At 39.4% G+C, this 8,411-nt stretch overlaps 1 pseudogene; it reads right to left on the reverse strand.

Moving 5' to 3' along the window:
* The window catches only part of LOC102006218, a 114,564-nt pseudogene extending 106,153 nt beyond the window's left edge, over positions 1 to 8,411 (reverse strand).

The raw sequence follows: 8,411 nt of genomic DNA on the forward strand, positions 1-8,411 counted from the left end.
TTTTCAGAGAAGATGAAAGAGAAACAATATATGGAAAAGGGAGGAATGAGTGTAAGAGACAGACAGTGTAGTAACGGCCTGTTTTATAACCATTCATTCTCAAAGTAACTATCCAATCCTTTGGGACCTAACTCACTTTCGAGAGACTCAGCTCATTCTCAAGAGAATTAATGGGGTCTTTTGAGACAGACAGTCCATTCACAATGATAATATGCTTATGACCTAATAGCTTCCCACTACACCTTATCTCTTATCACTCCTACCGTATTTCAGTACATTAACACTGAGGATCAAGCTTTGAGCATGAGTTAATAGGAATAATGTCCAAAGGAAAGCAAAGTCAACAGTTAAATATGAATAAACAGAGCTAGAATTCTAACCAAGTAGCTTGACATCAGAATAAAACTTTATTCACAATGGAGTAGTTTTAGACATTTTAGATGGGTATGTAAGGCATTTTTCTGGGTGAAGCCTCATAAATGCTATCGTAACTGACAAGAGCTCCCTCAGTGATGAAATCTTGCCAGGCTCCTTTGTTAGCTGTGTTTCCTGTCCTTGTGCTATTGTCCTTAAACTGCTGTTCTTGACCCTCTCTCCCTGGTCTGCAAAGACCAGTTGAACATGAATCCTGCCAAACTTTACTTTTTAGCAAAAATTCTCCCACTCTTTTTCTAAACATTCTTAGTAATTTTTGATCCACTGGCTCCCTCACCCTAATAGCTAAAAATCCCCATTTAGTATATTGTATATGGAATTGAATTGAATCTCTCCTATTAATTTTCTAAAAGTCTTATTTTTGTTTAACTCCATTTCACTTGTTCACCTTAATGTATGCTGTGGTAAGACTCATAGAGATGAGATTCATCACTGGATCCCTGAAATTCACTGAGACTGTCAGGTGCAGGCTTTTCAATGCCAATTAGCTCTATTAGAGTCAGACTCCTGCCCCAATGCGCCAGACTTCTGCCTGCTTTAGTTTTGTAAGAGCAAACTTTGATTCTTAGAATTATGAATATCTTATTGAGGCTGGAGTAGATACTCAAGCTTCTTTGTTTGAAAGATACCACTGATTTAGAAAATTGGAAAATCTCATTGAGACCTCAAATTAGTTCTCTGGTAAAACATAGTTTCTTTGTTTCTCATTTGTGGTGAGCTCAATTAGACTGTCTTTGTATAGAGATGTCATTTATAGAGATTTTGATCATAATTTCCTTTTTTTATCGCTAAACTTTAGTTCCTTTCCCCAGCAGAAATTCTCATTCTTCTGATTTCCCTCCTGTGAAGACTTCTGTTGATTATATGCTGCCCTCCTATATCATTATCTCTGCTTCCTTTTATTTGGCGTGATTTCACTAAGATAATATAGGACACCAGTGACCTTCATAACTTTGAAATTTCCCCTACATGGGTAGGATATCTCCCTTTCCATCACCTCCCCTCCTTCATCTTTATCTTCACTTTAACCTTCAATCTTGCCTTGAGCTCTGAAATTCTCTGCTGTTTTCCATCTGATTTCCTATCTTGTCTATAAGCTTCTGGCAGACTTTTTCCCTTGCCCTTCAATTCTCTACACTAACTAAATGTGTCAGACCCTTGCCCCATCTGACAGTTTCAAGTAACATTAGAATCCCAAATCAACCACTTTACAATGAAAAATGCTTCTATGTAATTACACACTGCAGCAAAAGAAACTATTCTGCACAAATATTCGTGGGAAGTTTTAACCCTCAAATTGAACAAAAATATGTGGAGTCAATGTTTGTATTAATGGAAAAGACTTGTGCTTATATGACCCATGGATAAAATTTTAGATTGAAAGTTTGTGTCTGTATGTTTATCTATGCATGCATTGTGTGCATCTTGAATATTCCCCAAAGGAAGATATGCAAAAGGCTTAGTAGCCAGCCTGTAGTGATATTGGAAAGTGGTAGAATCCTTAGGTCAGTGGTGGTGAACCTACAGCATGCATGTTATTGGTTTTTAAGACATGCATGAGACATGTATGTAATGCATGAGTTTTTGTTTTCTAAACTAAAACCTCAGTATCCAGGTTTAATTGCAGTGTTGGTGCTCTACAATAAAAGGGTTTGAAGTTGCAGTTTTGCACTCAGTCTTAAAAAGGTTTGCTATCACTGCCTTAAGTGGTTAAGACTCAGATGGAAGCTACATCATTAAGGACATCTGTTAAAGGGAATATTGGGATCATGGCCCCTCCTGCTTCTCTTAAACCAAGGAAGCTTTGCTCTATCACATGTTCCCCAGTATGTTCTGCTTTGGCAAGAGAAACACAGCCAGGTGAACACTGAATGAAGTCATTGAAATCATGAGCCAAACTAATCTTTCCTCCTTTAAGTTGTTTAACTATTTTTTCCCAGCAACAGAAAGCTAACAAAATATGAGTAATAATAGGTTATAATATTTATAATATTTAATCACGTTTTTAAAAGATGTGGTTTTTTTATACAATGGAGTACACCCAGCCATAAAGAAAGATAAACTCAAGGCTTTTACAGGTAAACGGATGCAACTAGAGACCATAGTCGTAAGTGAAATAAATCAGACCTGCACGTGTAAACATCGTATTGTCTCCCTAGTGTAAGAACCTGAAAGAGTAAATAAAACCTGGAAGATACAATAGATATTATGAAAAGGAAAGAAATTGCTCAAAAGGAAAGAACAACTAGGATAAGGGAAAGGAGAAAAGAAAGAAGGGAAAATATATATATGCACAAGATAGCTAAGATAATTGTACTAATGATTTCTATTAGTTTATTGAAAGGCACAGTTAATGCTTAATTTTTTAATCAGTTTTGCATGCCTATATCTGGTAATCTGAACAACTACTTTGAAGATAACAATACGCAATATAACAACCATTGATGATTTCCTATCAGCTTGTTTTAAAATTCTGTATCGTTTTTAATGTTTTATAAATATTTTAATTCTCTTTAAAATAAAAAAATAAAAAGCTATGCTACCTTAGAGATAAATAAGTTTAGTTTCAATATGAAAAAACTACTTTCATAAAAATCTCACAGAAATGTTTTAAAAATTTCACATAATGTAAGTTGGATGAACCTGTAACAAAAACCTTAATATTTGAGTTTCAGTAAGAAGTCACACTTTCTAAGTAATCATTATAATAAAAATGTGCATTTTTTATCTGAAAAGAGTTACTATTCAAATAAGTTTATACCTATTAGCTGCCTGAAATTATAAAATTATAATTGATTTTATTAAAATTAAACATTCAACTATGTGTAAATTACTCAAGGAAGTGGTTTTTTTTTGTTATTGTTATTGTTTTTAAGGAAACTGAAAGTGATTTTTCACCTAAAATAAAATGGTTGATCCAGAAGGAAAAAGAAAGTGTGGGAAAGACTTGAATGTACACAGGACGTTTGTATAAAATAAATCTTACGTTACATAGGTAAAATTGGTTAAGACTGGATGGTTGGATGGTTTTATTCATATGATTTGTTTTTTAAATTACCTTCAGTATCAATAGTACACTGATGCAAAACTAGAGTTTAATTTTCTTTCTGTCAAAATCACAAAATTTTCTTGAATTATTGGATCTACTCTTAATAAGAACATAAAAGTTTTAATTTACTTTCTGAGTAACATACCTGGAGGGAAGATTCTGTCTCACCAAAACTGCTCCGTTTAATGACGATAATATCTGTCTTAGTATATTTTTTGCTGCTGTAATAGAATACTAAGAAATAATTTATAAATAACAGAAACTTATTTGGCTCATGGCTCTTGAAGTTAGACAGTCCAAGAGGATGATATAGCATTTGGTAGAGTCTTTGTGCTGCATTATCATATGCAGGAAGGTCAGGGAAGGATGTATCTAAGATAGAGAGGGTAAGTGGGGATAGAACTCACACGTAACCTACTCTTGCAATAACTAGCCAACTCCAAAAATAGCAACAATAAGCTGGCTTATTTTTTTTCTGTACTGGAGATTGAACCCAGAACATTTAAAAATTTTTATTTTAATATATATTTTTAAATTGACACATAGTAATTATACTATTATTACTATTATCCTATTGCACTATAATTACGTTTATGGGGTATATGCAACATTTCAATATATGCATACAGTATGTAATGATCAGATAAAGATAACTGGCATATATCTATCACGTCAGACAACATCATTTCTTTATAGGCGAAACAGTCAAAGTCTTCCTTACTAGTTACCATGAAATATTCCATTACTTGTTGCCAACCATAGTTACATTACTATGCTATAGAATATTAGAAATCATTTTTCTCATCCAGTTGCTACTCTGCACTCATTAACTATTCTCTCTCCATTCCTTCCTCCCTCCCACCACTCTTCCAAGCTCTGACAGCCACTGTTTTATTCTCTACTTTCTGAGATGTAAAACTTTAGCTTCCACATGTGAAAATGTGAAGTATCTCTCTTTCTGTGCCTGACTTACTTCACTTAATCTCCTTCCATCCCAAGCATATTGCTGCAAATGTAAAGAAATTTTAAAGAGAAAATACATCCCAGACAGGAGTGGCATTAGCATTCTAAATATTAATGCTACAAGCTAGAAGAAACAACACAATATCCTCTAACTTCTAGGGGAAAATTATTTCCAACCTGAAATTTTGTATTCAACTCAATGAGACTGTAGGGTAAAAAGTAGGATGTTTCAGTTGGCAAAGCTCACAGGAAAGTGAACTCCCAAAGACTTTTGCTCACAAACCTTTTGGAGAATGTGGTCCAGTAAAAGAGGACATATATAGGATGAATACAGCATAATACAAGGGTCGGTTTATAGAAAAACCAAACAATCTAAAAACAAAAACACGGGTAGTATTACATTTAGGATAAGCAGAGTGAACTTCTATCCATAAAATGAGTAAGTATAAGCATAGTTCAAATCAGCCCTGAGTAAGCGTTTCACAGTCATAATAGCATAGGCAGAGATTACCGATTTGGCCAAGCATTCTGCTGTAATTGTATTCACTTAGTGGAGGAAGCAGACTGTGAGTGCATTTGTGGGGTAAAGTGAGTTGCTGGGTAAGGCAATGTAAGACAAATCCTCATTTTCTACAGGACCTCAAAAGATTGAACTGAAGTCACAAGAACTGTTACATGTTCATAAAACTACTATGCTGGGAGAAGACAATATGAATTCTGAGGGGCCAGGAAAAATCACTGACATAAACAAAAGAAAGTGACATTTGGATGGTTGCAAAAATCAAACTTCTCAGTCAAAAAGCTACCTTTGTATTCCTTAATCTTCGTTTTTCAAACAACAGGCATCTCTTGGCCAGCCTCAGTTCCAGCTGAGAAGCTGGCAGCCCAGGTGATGTAGAGATTGAAGTTTTTAGAGGCTTTGATGGACATGTCCAAGTTCTTGTTTGGTGCATCAGGAGTAGCCATAAAATTGATGGCTGTGTAACAGTGGTCCTCTTTATAGATTGGGATAAAAGTGAACTAAGAGTCAATAATAAGAGTATAATAACATGTTCCTTTAAGAAGGTTTCCATGGTACTGATTTTCTACATCACATAGCTGGCAATTGTCCCTCTTGATGTCCTGGGTGGTACAAAAGCATCTGCCCATGTTGGGACTGCACAGTGACGAGTGCCCATTGCAGCTGCACGGCTGGCATTGGCCTCCGTTGGTGGGGTCTCCATAGGAGCCATATATACAGGTCTCGCAGTGCTCGCTGGTAGCCTGATTCTCACACTTCTCACACACACTGTGGTTAATACATTTGCTGTGGCCACTGCACTGGCCAGCTGGACAACGAATGAAAGACCAGTTGTAGCCACTGTCTTAAAGACACATGCTGGAATTCAGAAGAGGTTGTAGGCACACTCATTGGTCCTCTGTAAGAGCCCTCCATGCATTTTCCCTTCCCTGTATTGGTGGGATCTGTACACCAGCTGCAACCTGGCTTTTATAAGCAATGACTGCATGTGTAGTAGCCAGAACAATTTTCAGGGGGGCATGTGCTCAACATGTACCACTCTGCACACTGTCCAAAAGGGAAGGAGGTCAGATAGGTGCTATAGTCCACACACTGCTTCCAGCACTGCTAGACAGTGTGGTTTGCAGAACTTTCACAGATGCTGCCATTGAGTGGGTTGAAGCAGGATGCAGCCTTCAATCCCCATATACTGGCTTCTGATAAGACTGCATACAACCCAGCATTGCTGGGCTCAGGTGGTGTCCACTGCAGTAGGCTATTTGTAAATGGAAAATTACCTTCCCAGTACCAATGGGATGCACTGATCTTTCAAAGGCCAACCCATGGCGTTAAGGTGAGTTTGGATATGTTCTGTGATGACTGCATTATTTTCATCTTCTTAAGGACCAAGTCTACTTTCCTCTGGGTTGTGAGGGAAGCCAAAAAGGCCAGGAGGTTAAGGCAGGACAATGTGGCATTATCATAATTCTCCTTGGCAGTAGTAATTTTCAAACATGAGTTTTCAACCAAGTACCAGCCAATACCACAAATACTTCCAGCTTTCATAGGCTCCCACCAGCAGTTGAGGTCCAGGGCACAGAGATCTGCTCTTCTGTGCAGTTGCGTTTCCTAGGGACACAATGGTCATGGCACCAGTGGCAGTCATTGGTGTTGGCTGTGCACCTGTAACAATCTGTGCTCTGGTCACACTTGTCATGGTCAAGTTATTTTGGCAAAACAGTCTGATTTTAACTTTTTGGCTTGTTCTTCAGTTGCTAACTCCCAGGAGACACTTCGAGGTATATTCCCATCCCACACAGACCAGATACCAGGTCCTGCTGACTGGCAGCTTCACTCCAGTGTGCTTCACACTGTTCCAAGGTGAACACCAAGATATCACTGAGGAGGAGACTGTTGAAACCACCAAACACATACATGGTGCTATTGTGTAAGACTGCTGAATAGCCAAATCTGTTGACATGATGGTGGTGATCAGGTCTGGGAAGCACTGACCAATGGTCACAAGCAATGTCATAAGCCATGAAATTTGAAGAAAAACACTTGGTACGATGGCTCATGAACGTGTCATTGTGTGAATTTCCTCCAAACAACAGCATGGTTCCACTCACTATCACAGCTGTGTGCAAGTAACAGAAAAACTGGCTATCCTTAAGATGATCCACATCTGGGTGTCCACATCATACCCCTAGAGGCTATCAGCCAGGCCATATATTTTCCTGCTAAAAGACTTGTAGCCACCATGAACATAAACAGCCTTGCTCTTGTGATCATAAACATTGCTATGGCCATAGCTCCTCTGTACAAGGGCACCCTGAGTTTGTAATACACTCCATGTGTTCTTATCCAAGTCATACTCTTGCACATTGTTTTTACAGCCATAGAGAGGACAGTGACCAAAAATAACCAGCATGACCACTCAGCCAGTTTTCAGTGTAACGTGTGCTGAGTGCCCAGCCACTGCGTACTGCTCCTTTGCCTTTGGGATCAAAACTGCCCATGACTTGATATGAATATGAAACACTCTGAACTCATTGGTCACATGCCCTGTTGAATCAATTTTTCCTCCATACATGTAAATTTTATCCTTATGTAATGCTAAGGAATGACCCTGTCTCACAATCACATTGTTCACAGAACGGGTGAGTGGAAGCTACTCCCTCGCAACAAGATTTTAGGCTAGAACCATGTTGCCATTGCAGTGGTTGAACATATATCCTCCCACAATTCACACTGTATTTCCCCTGACCACAGCTTTGTGAGATGCTATAAGGAACTTTCCATTAGAGTATAGAGTCCAAAATGACTGGTTAGCAGGAATTGAAAATGACAGGCACAGGAACTGAACATCATGGACCCTGCCACCCAGAGAAGCAGGAGCATCCTCTGACGCTTGAACTGTAGATGCCTTGATGAAGAGAGCCACAGCTGTCTGAACAGTAAGGCACCTCATACGACTTCCCTTTTCAGTTTTGAGAACACTCACACTCAACAGCGTTGCTGCTTTTCCTGAACTTACACTCTCCTCGGCCGGAGCAATTATTGGAACAGCTGTCAAAACTGTAAGTGATGTCAGATCCACTCAAACTGTAAGCAGCGTCACTAAAGAACTGCAGCAGGGCATACCCGTAGTGGGAGCGTCCTCAGGGACGGTTTCACCGCTGCCTCGCTCGGGCACCAGGAGGCCACTAAAGGCGGCAATTTGTGGGGCATACACCGAGTCGCCGTCGTACACATATAACTTGTAGCAGGTGCACTCCGTGGCGAAATGGTTGAAGCCGAGTCCCAAGACGCTCCGCGTCGGGCCTTCGACCGGCTGGGATGCACGTGCACGTGGCTTGGGCCGCGTAACTTCCGGGCCGTCGTCACCCACCCGAGGGCCCTGCCCGCTGCACGCTCCCCACCTCCGCCGCCCACCCTGGGGCGCATGCGCAGAGCCCGCCCTGC

This window comes from Chinchilla lanigera, unplaced genomic scaffold (assembly GCF_000276665.1).
Source record: "Chinchilla lanigera isolate Chin_1 unplaced genomic scaffold, ChiLan1.0 scaffold00057, whole genome shotgun sequence".
Classification (NCBI taxonomy): Eukaryota; Metazoa; Chordata; class Mammalia; order Rodentia; family Chinchillidae; genus Chinchilla; species Chinchilla lanigera.